The sequence below is a fragment of the Anopheles bellator genome, chromosome 2 (genome assembly GCF_943735745.2).
Source record: "Anopheles bellator chromosome 2, idAnoBellAS_SP24_06.2, whole genome shotgun sequence".
Lineage (NCBI taxonomy): Eukaryota > Metazoa > Arthropoda > Insecta > Diptera > Culicidae > Anopheles > Anopheles bellator.
In genome coordinates, this window is record NC_071286.1 from 39,835,619 (window position 1) to 39,847,166 (window position 11,548).

Sequence of the window (11,548 nt, forward strand, 5' to 3'; positions counted from 1 at the left end):
CATAACTTTGCACATACTTTGTTTGTTTCACTATAGAGCAAGTTTCTACTAGGGTTGGCTGAACGGCGGGACAAGATACTGACAAACAATACGACAAAGGGATTATAAGAACAAAAACGCACGTCACTGATGGAGACGGAGAATAGTCATATGCGTCAATCCGTTCATTCACGTGTTCCGGTCGACGACCAAACAACGGTCATCGTTGCAACCCAGGAAGAGGAAACAAGCTTGCAAATCAGATTCGTGTTTGCGCAAGACGTTCATAGTTTTGCGCAAACTACTCAACGAAACTACGCCGATTGATCGAGGCTGAGTCACGGATCCTTGTGGTGGTGGTTCGATGATGGTGAATTGTGTCTCTCGTAACTCGTCGAAATCGATGTCGAAAGCTTGGCGCAATGTACGAGAAGCACGAGCATCGAAAATCACCGTGACCAACGCAGTGGAGGGGTCCAGACAAAGACCGGTTTGCGGATCGATCGCCACAAGCTAGATTTGGCAACTTCTCCGAAGGAGCCAGATTTCTGAGCGGATGGCGTATGCAGCTGTCGAGTGACTAATAAGGAAACGTAAAAACGTCCCGGAGTTGAGACGAAACAAAAACTAGCAATCATCTCAACACGACGTTCAACACCACCGTGCACCGTGTAGCTTTGGAAGAAGGCAGTTTACACGGCGTCATACTGACTAGTCTTTGTATCAAATGTAAATCATGTAATTTCCACTCGCCCCTCCATCACACTCACGTAGCCCCAATCTGTGTCTGTGGTTTCTGTGCAGCTGAAACCACTTCGAAAGAGTACAATCTTCAACCAAATGTAGTACGTACTCCCACTTGAAGTGAACGGATTCAACTCGATAAATAACACACTCCACGTTGCCAACGGTCTTCAACGAGCGATTTTCTCTCCCTTCACGATCGCCCGTACTAACGGTGATGTTGGTGGTGGTGTGTTGACCCAATTGGATCGTGCCGAACCGCTTTCTCTCAATTTTTGCTTTTCCACGGTGCGCGGATGGTGGCTGTGGATTCCAACGGAGTGTTTGGGTTTCTGTGTTTAATGATCTCTGCAAAGTGCTGCGCAATGATGCTGGAGGAGAGGGAGTCTTCTTCGATTCGATGCTTCACCCGCAGCCACGATGATGCATTACGATGTTCACGTACAGTTGATGATGTCCGTCCGTTGTTGAGAAACTATGATCGATTGGTTGTAACTGTTTTCGAGATCAGTGCGAACGAGTCATTTCTTTAAGAAACACTCTAGTCATTGGTTTTCAATCCCACACGAAAGAAAAAGAAATCGAAAGTTGCTATTTATATTACAAAAGTGTAATGTTTGGCTAAGTTAATTGTCGTAATTTCATCATCGTTATCCGCATTGCGTACTGTGGACGAAAAGATACACGCATACCGAAAGTAATGGAAGGCGTGTCGACATTCCTGAAAGTTTGATTTATCTATTTTGTCATGATACTACATCATCATCGGTTATACATAAACTAACGGCTGGGTCACGTTCAATACATTCTTACAGGTCTAGTTTTGTACTATAAAAACACAGATATGCTTGTAATATAACTATAGCATGTTAATCCCGGTTAGTCGGCACATTACAAAGACGAAACAGAACTATTAAAACGACTTTTATCGTAACGTCAGAGTCGTAGAGCGAAATAATGCAGAAATCTTCGATATAAACCGCTATGAAAATTGCTGGCTGCAGACCAAAAGGTTTTGCTGGCCAAACCCATTTGCTGCTATATCACACATGATCCTTATCATGCTTAGCTATCATGTTTATATGTTATACATATTTCAGTATCAAATCGAACGAATCAGACTGATATCGACGAACTGCTTGCTGAACTTTTTTGACTAGCTGATGCCTTGTTCTCCCCATATTTATGATGCTCCTGATGGCCTTTGTTCTGCCCAACTCACTCTCTCAATGCATCACGGAGTGCCGGTTATGCTGCACAAATTGGCATCTTTAATTCCTCCAACGACGTGTGTGAGCGTCATTCAAAACTGTGCATATGCTATGCCGGGTGTCGAAGCGGACTCGAATGCGGTAGAAACCTAATGTGCGCATTAACAACGCAGGGGTGACTTTCGACGCACAAACACCAGCGGCGCTCTCGGGGACAAATCGTGACTGGGGTCGTTCTCGAGCCAACACAGCGTATCGTACTTCAGCCTGGACTCGCCAGCTGAATTCGAAGTCCCAAAACGAAACCAACTGCGCAATACGAGTTCTCATGACTACGCTGCGCTCTCTGGGCGGTGGAAAAATCCGTTCCAATGCGGGACAAGGAGGCATTAATAATAATGAAAAAATCACGTCCTATGCTCTCGAGAGCGTCTGGTTTTCGCAAATCGTTGCTGCGCAATCGGACCCCGTGCAGAGAGTTGCTGCCGCGGTTGTCCTGGGTCGATAAAATAAAGGTTGTGCTCCAGTACCAAACACGCAAGGCACAATCGATTCAATTACGCTCCCGTGGGCCGCAGGGGATTTGTGTGAGCCCGTCGAAATCGAAAAGGACTCAATTCTTGTCGTGGTGTTAAGGCTTTTAATAGCGGCAGACCGATGTGTTGGTGCGAGACCAGCGCGTCGCTGGAGAGCTAGCGCCCAAAATAACTTTTGGTAGATCTGTTTATTTTGTTCGAGACGCGATAATGTTTACGAAGGGAATACTCTGCTGTCGTTGTAGTAGTGTTTTTGTTGTACAAGGATGCTACTTCTAACGGCTCGACCACATGAACCGTAAATCGGACCGTAAAAATGTCAGATCGTTTACGCTTCGCGTGGAAGGTTGCAAATATAAAACCGAAATGTCAAACGGAATGTTTTGGTCCGAGAAAACAGAAATCGAAGAGAAATAAATTGATTTTTGAATTTTTTTTTTCTGTTTTTTTTCATTTTGTTGCTGTACCAGCAAATAAGAACTTACATTATCCTCTGTTTGTAAACAAAGCGTTTGCTAACGGTTGCGTGTCGGCTGAGGGTTGAACGTTTCGACATAAGCGCAAACAGTTTGGCATTTATCGGAAATGTCAGATCGTTTATTTTCGCTTTATGTGGTCGTGCAGTAACGGTCGCTCTTCAGACATGGATTGCTTTGCTGGGGTCGTGAAGAAGAATGTCGTAGAAATTGACAACTTATCCTAGTTCAGGCATACATTAAAAGCGAGATAGAGGGAGAGAGAGAAATAGATACGAGACCAGACAGTGAGCTCAACATTCCATTTGATAGAGCACCTGCACCGTTCGAAGATTAACTTCTGGGCAACAAATGGGGCAATTGAAAATTTATGTTCATGTTTAGTGCGTAGAAAGTTGCTGCTGTCCGAGAAATGAAAGGCTTCCCTCACTCGCTTACGTGCGAAGGAACGACTGTTTGCTACTAAAAATACGATACACCCACACGTGCGGTACACAGTGGTAAATTCCTTTGCGTTCCATCTGGCCTACAGCTACGACACAAACAACACTGTAGATAGCTATTTTTTCAATTCCAATCGCGACACTTCCGTGAGTGATCGAACAGCGATATTCACTTCCTGACGAGCACAGTACGCAGGTTATGACGTACTGATTTACTACTGACGGTTTACCTCTTCCGTAAACGGTCAACAAACTTGCCCCGTTCCGAACGACGCCGCCTCACATTGACCATTGTGGCGCAAACAAGAATTATCACAACACACGGCACGGCTCTTCTCTCGTGCCTATCTCTAAGCTTATATTATTATGTTTTAGCAAAACAGGGGGCCTGTTGCTTACAACGAGATTGAATAATCTATCACCAAGCACCAGCACCGAGTATCAGTGCGCCCCATGTAACATGGCCCCCAAGGTCAATAAATCCGAAAGGTCGCGAGTGGTACCATCACGATAAGAACGTTGTTGTTCGTGATAAGCTGCACGGGAAGAGAGACATTCAAAAACACTTCCGAATCGAAAGACACATTGTGGTGAGCATTTACTGATTATTGTCTACTTATCAGCTGGCTCGATCATTCATGTAGAAAAGTTTAATATTCCGGAAAAACTGTGGCGATCCAACGGAAGTGCTGCATAATTCGTAAACAACGATTCGTCGTCTCGCATCGCTCGCACCAGATATGGTCGGCTTCGAGCTAAGGAGTGTGGTGCCGCTTGAATTTTCGACGTGACAGATCATCGGCAAGCGGAAACCACAACCGTGGGGCCTCTCTCTCGTGCCGCTTTGATGATCGTCGAGGGGGCCCTACTTTAAACAAGTGATCGTCTAAAAATAAAACACTTCGTCACAGCGAGACAAGCGTAAACTACTAAAACTTCCACGCCTAAGACTTCTGCTGCCCCCGGCCGTGCTAAGGCACCCCAACGACCAACGCACTTTTCTTGGCCAGCCAGAGAGACGATAGGAAAACTATTTTCTGTTCTTAGACGTTTATCTCGCCAACGGATAAACGTCTACTGCTTTCGGTAAACAAACGGTTTGCTTTGGTTTAGGTTTAAACAAATTGAACACAAGCACCGTGTGGCCGCTTTTCAAAAGCAGACGATCGAAACCCCGATAGATGGTGGTAGTGGAATCGGTTTTGTTTTTAGAGTTCAACGGAAAATTCCACCCACCGAAGAGTTAGTGTGACAGTGTGAGCATGATTAGAACCGCTCAAAACTGTGATTTCGAGTGAATCGCTATGAAGCAATATCGGCCAGGAAATCGAACCCCAAGGCTTCACGCTATTAGCTTTTAAAATGGAACACTGTAAGACACCGCTTACATGAGATAGATATGTGGCCTGTTACACTACGCTACAAATCTCAGAGTCGAACAGAGTCGCATAATGGAAATGATTAAATGATTTGAGCCGCTTCAGCATAAGCGGTTGGTGGCCGGTTACTGTTGTGTTATTGTGAGGTGCCCCTGTTGAGAAGCTCGATACAGTTCTTCATGTCGTTCCAAGTATCCAGAACATTGACTATACAACAGTCCTGGTAATTCTTTGACGCTGGTCTAAGAAAGGTTAGCCAAGCTAATCCCTCCCCGGTTGGTGGACACCATTAGAAAGGACCTATTTTTTCCTAGAGTCTTAGGGCTAGGGGAAACAGGTAGAAAGATCCCTTTTAAAGAATGTTCCCTTCACAACCTTCACGCTTTAAAACGCGCAGGTGTCTGGTTTTGGCAACTGACTCGCTCTGTGCTCTCGGTTGGAGTTTCCGGTTCTTTACAGCCGATGGGATTTATATGTTCTTCGTTTATATGAATTTATGAGTTCTAACACCTGGCGAAGGGCACAATCGATACAAGCCATGCTAGGTACGAAACCCATGACTGCCGCAACTCCTTGATGAGCCTGCCTCTCCTTTCGAACGCACGTTGCCGTCCAAAGTTTACATGTTGCTCTTGCGTAGAGGTAGTGTAACGGAGCCAGGGATATTTTCGAAACACGAATGTTCAAGGTGACTTACGATCGAAACAACGGCCAATGCCTGTAGGTGTTGGTGTGTAAGCCACCACGGCGGCCCACGAATACATATTCGTCTGCAACTTGTTCTACTTGTTGTTCCTCAACAATCTGGACACAGCACGCGAACAAAGGGAATGCCAGGGAACCAATCAACCAAACACCAGGCCAGTCACACGGTACGCTAGTCGTCTGGTTGGTGAATGTATGTATTTAAAACGTGACTCCGTGATCCGATCGATTTCGTGCCACATGGCAGATAGATGCCAGTGCCCGTCATCAGGCAACTCTATGCGCGACGGCACGAGTTTAAGAGAATCGTTGCCAAAGTTTGAAGCCACAGAGCCACAAACCCCATTGCCATGTGCATAACATGCCGAGAAACTTTCACGTTTTTCTCCTTCAGTTCATTCGCGCTGCTATGAGGGACACTTATTATCGTTCGCTTGACCGTGCCTATTAAAGAAACATTGTATAATGTAAGCTAGCTCGCCGAACGTTTTATAAATCGTACACAACAGAGAAGCTGCACACAACGGGTGCCTCTCGCTCGACGTGGTTCAGTGCTAGTAGCGCGATGTCGATTTCACCTCCACTGACCTCCTGAGCAGTTCGCCACGTTGTTTAGGCCTTTGGAACTCGGAGAGTGGCCATCGCAACTTCCATGCATACAGTGGCGAAACTGATCCATTAATCTGCCCAGCAAATGTGCACCAAACCTCGACCCGGTCTGTCTGTGCCGTCGGTAAAAACCCACTCCACATGGTTCTGTGTTTAGCGTTTACCAACCACGCAACTCACGCATGCGCCTTCGAAGGTCATCGATGGTTTCTTACAACAATGTGTCTTAGATTTAGAGTTAGCCCCTAACAGAGAGAGAAAGAGAGAGAGAGACAGTTCGCAGCATTCTGTGGCCTCCGACGAGAACGTTGACTTATGAAGACAGGTTTGACTTATTGCGCTGCGGTTCAAACAACATTATCCAAGAACAGGCAAAGAGCAGCCTAGAATTCCTTTGGCCTAGGATAGGATATCGTAACAAAATAAAGTGCGATGGTCCTTTTGCTTTCACAGCAAACAAAAAAACCACCCGTGAAGTAGCTATCATTGAAAATATCTCTCAATTTACAGGCTTGTTTAAAAGAGTTAAACCTTACTCGACAAAAGCAAAGTATTGATGAGTTCTTACTCCAGAAGGACGAACGTGATTTGGTCGATCGGCTTGTAGTTATCCATTACAAACTTACGGGTAAACATCAGATGACCAACAATCAGCGCTTAATCGGTGATACATGAGCTGGAGAGACTACTAATTCAAGTGTACATTAAATAATAGCAATATGAGCAAATGTTCCACGCCAAAGATTCGCCATGTGTTACTTTACTTACCGACAGAAAATTACAAGGAACGAACACGCCACCGCCAAGTATCCTCTCGAAGTCTTCCTGTGTCCTAGAAGTTCCACCAAAATAGCGCACTGCTTTGAAGTCCATCGTCCTTGGGGCGAGCTGCGAGTGAGTTGACGACGGCGCGCTGCCGGTGGTGACAGTCCCGTTCAGTGTGACGTTGCACATGTTTATTGTTTATTGCGTAATGCAATTCAGAAGCTTCGAGAAGTGCGACTCTTTTCTTGAGACATTTGGGGTTGGACCTCAATGTGTGTGGGGAGAAGAGAAGAAGCGGCGATAGGGGGGAAGGTATGCTTTCTCTTTCATTGTGGTCCGGGAGGGGAAACGGGTACGGGGAGGGATCAAGGATTACGGGACTTGGAGAATTTGATCGGAGTGAAGGGTAAGATGATCGCGTAAAACTAATCGATCGTTTTTCTTTTTTTCGATTGTGGCCCCTTTGGCGGCTTCTTTTTTACGCTTTCCATGCGGTTCACACCACCACTGCCACCCATCGCTGCAACCGGAACGAGGGCAAGGAAAAGGGACGGGTATTCCGCTCCTCTAGGTGCGCGCGCGCTTGGGGGCTCCCTGGTGGCGTGACACAACACGGAATGGGATTGTTTTTGATTGTATGTGTTTGCGAAGTAGAGCATAATCTGCTATTTTTTGTTTTATTTTTGTTTCGCACTCTACTTCGATCTTTTCGTACAAAATTGAAAATGGAAATATTACAACTGAATCTTACATTGTATCCTTTTCCCTGCTACAATCTATATCTTCTCTGTGTCGTTTGTCACTCTCTCTGAATTGCGATTTGTGTGCTGTTCTCTCTCGAGCCTGTCCAATATTGCGAGATAATCGGTTGTTGCATTCTTCCGTCTTTTATGAACTTTAAGTATACAGACTATGTGCTTATCGGAACGTTTGAGTGATGGTGGTTTGTTACAACATTATGATTGGCTGGGCCTGACTTGTTTGTTTCTGCAGACACTAATGAGCACCGTTCCGGATCAAATTTGATGATATATGTTCATTGCCGAAATACAGCGAAGCTGTGGACAGAGCGCAGAAGTTTTGTGCCATCATCAACCTTTCTAAATAATTCGCACATTCGCAGTAGACGATAAGCGATAGGTAGTAAGAACTTGCCAAACATGGCTGTGAAAATGAAATGCAGTTGCTGTTGCATTGCCGGATTTTGTTTCAGTTTTAGGGCATTAATAAGGGTTTACTTAACAAAACAATTAAAGAACATAATATTTGACTCTGCGTTTACAATTGACACAATTTCCACAAGTGTCTCTGGAAACACACAAATTCGAAACACGCTCCATCAGCTCCGAAAGTCCAAACCGCTCCCACTCAATTTGTTTTGTTCACAAAATGCACGAGGTTTTGACGTTTGTTGCGTTTTTGCGGAGTGTGTCGAAAGAATCTCTCAAAAAACACGTGCACAGTATTCACGGGTGGCTCTCGAACGACAAATTCTGAGTGCTCGATCCAGGAACCGCGAGTGCGTTTGATGTAAATTGTGTCAAGTCTAAATGCAGACTTTATCGGACAAGAGTTGTTAGTTTTCCTGTCCGTAATTGTCTCTGTGGTTTTATACGACGGAACAACTCATTGTATATCGAATACGAAAGCCCAAAAGATTGCCATATTTTCCTCGTTATTACTTTGTTAACGGCTCGCTTCTACATCTTCGTTTCACCAACAGTTTTGCAAATGGCGAATTGGCGGTTCTTTTAATTTTCGGTCGGTCCGGCTGGTTGCTGTATTGTTCAATGAAAACGTATCAGTAGTCGTGATCCGTCAAATTGCTATCTCCAATATATGTGTCTAGATGTATACAGGAATAATGACGTTCTTCCAGCTGGCGCGGATACCGCCAACGGAAGCGATTGTTGTTGAAAGAAAGAAAAGAAAATTTAATTTCCACCCATCTTTCTCAATTGTTTGAATGGGGTGCCAGGATTTTCGAAGAAGCGTTTCTCGTCTCAATTGCGAAAGCGTCCGTCTAATACAAAAAAACAACTACAAAATGCATGATCTTTCCTTCATTTCGTTGTATTCCACTGTCTCAAGATTCACTTGACATGTTATGCGCCATGCGTTGCAAGCACAGACGGGGTAGTGATAGATTATTGAGAAATTCTTTTAAACAGTTTTTGGTGAAAGGTGTCCTGAAGAGTATGATTTTGAAAGTTGTCTGAAATTGTTAGTGGTTGTTTTAGAATGTAGTCAGAAATATGTTTAAAATAGTGCCAATCCTATCCCACGAGCTACTATTTGGTATCTGCGTTTTAGCGCACACAAATTGAGCCATTTTCATTAATGGAAACGCTGAATACTTTCTTTTACTGCTGAATGTAAACACTTTAAATTTTGTACGTAAGTGTTTGAATTGAATTTTGCTTGATTTTTGTTAATCATCTACTCGAATATTTTATCAAGGAAAACAAAATACTACTTTGCCTTGATTGCGTTTGGAATCTAATCATTTTACTGCATCCGCACATTACTTCAGATACCTTTAGGGTTAACTACTACTGTACTGTATTTTATCAATTAAATCAATGATGTAGAATTTTCGTCGTGTACCAAAGAATGCGGTTGTGTATGCTAAGATATCAGAGTTGTGTGTGAGTACTGTTGTAGTTTTGTATAATTTTGCTGCCCAATTTGTGCACATTGCTTTTTGCGAGCAATGCAGTGCCCCCTAAAATGTTATGCTTAGACATGCTGCTGTTCATCATTCAAAGCACAGTCCCTAAGTGTCCCTTGCTCAGGTTTTATATAAAATATATGATTGCAATGATGATCTATTGTAAGTTCCGGTGTTGTTTGTGTTGGTTTTCCTTCTTCTCATATATTCAGAATTTGAAACGAATGCTGCCTTTTTGATGCCGAAAATGCGTGGTTCCATGTTTGCCTTTACCTTTTTGCCGTTAGCAGTAATATCATACTCCTCTTTCTCTCTATCACTCTCACTCGCTTTCGTACTTTTCGCTCTTTGTGTCATCCAACTGTCAACATCGCATCAGAGTTTTATGGAGAAAGCAGTGCGTTTTTTCTAAATTTTTGCATCTGTTTCGCCACAATTGCTCTAAATGTGATGATGTTTATCTGTTTGTCGAACGAACCTTAAAATCCTCACTTACTCTATGCTGTTACCTAGGCTTCTCCAACATTGCGCTTGTTCGTGGAATTGGCAACGATCACCGAGGACCAACGCCACGTGTTATGGCCGTAAAAAGGACAGCAAACCCTAAATCATTCAAGGGAGGATCACAGAACAATTACAAACATTTTCTACCATTGTGTCAGTGTTGTTTCATTTTGTTGTCTTGCTCGATTCTTAATTCTGTTTACTGCAAATATTGATTTCATCTTCTTCAATACCTCTTTCTCCCACTCGGACTTGTATCTTCATGCATTGTTTCCAATGACTCCCTTCAGCATCATCTTCTTCATCTCTTCTATATCTTCGTCACTTCATCGGTTTGTATGCTTACTTTTAAACACTAGCTTTGTCCATTTAATATTTATATTATACCTCTAAGACTTGTTTGCTTGTTTGCCTCCTTTGCTTCACATCATACAAGTTGTGTTCCACTTCTTCAGTATCCATTTTGCTATTTTATTCTCAGGACCTTCGCACTCTCGCACTGATTTCATACGTCTATTTCTTGACTTGACTTGTTAAAAAGTGGGTGTTGTGTGTGAGGGCGTCGTTTGACCTGTGTTCCAAGGCTCCACGGTTTAATTGCTCTTTCTCAGGGGTTTGTTTCACATGGTGTGCAAAGTCTCATTTGGTCATTACATTCGGCCCAAGCAGTAGGTTCTCCGCAGACACGAAACGGCATGCTACAATGCACTCAATGCCTAAACAACTTCGTCTTATAGTCAATCGAACTTCGAACAATGAAATGCAACACACATTGACCATACGCACCTCGTCAACCACGTTACGCGTATCCCGCGTGCACATGTGTCGAATTGGTGCTAATACTTGACATGACAATTTTCCCTTTGTCTCCGGCCCCAACAAAGCTTACACAATACCCATCTTTTCTGGGCAGTTAGATTACAGAGGCGGTAGAATGTTTAGAACAGTGCATGTTTCGCTCGCTTCTTTAAAAACGTACCGTTTCCATGTTACGTCTCGCTTTGTGGTTAGAGAGTGTCATAAAGGCATTAACAAAACAGCAATAGCAATTTATCGCATACCCTTGCTGTGGTAGTTTGGTGGGTTGTTGTTTATCCTAGGTTCACACTAGCTGACTATTGCCTGCCTACACGACTCTTGATAATCGCGTGATGACGTCAATTGTAACGAGCACGCCGGGAGTTCCTTTCGTTGGTCGTGTTCCCAGCAATCTGTTAGCAATGTTACATGAACTTGGATGTCGCGCTTCGAAGTAGTACATGTTGAAAGACTATTTAGCCAAATTTCGTTCTATTCAACCTTATGTTATTCCTGGTAGCTTCTCCGCCGAAAAACAGATGCCTGGTTTACATATCTAATATTGTAACTTTTCCAAGTGTATTCGATTCCATTGACTTATATGCACTGTCCACTTTAACCCTGTTGTGTCGCATTGGTACGTGCGTTTGGCCCACTCTTTTTCTTCCGACACATTGCCAATACATGCCTTTCTTTAATGACTACACAAGTTCGAAAAAAAGGTTTAG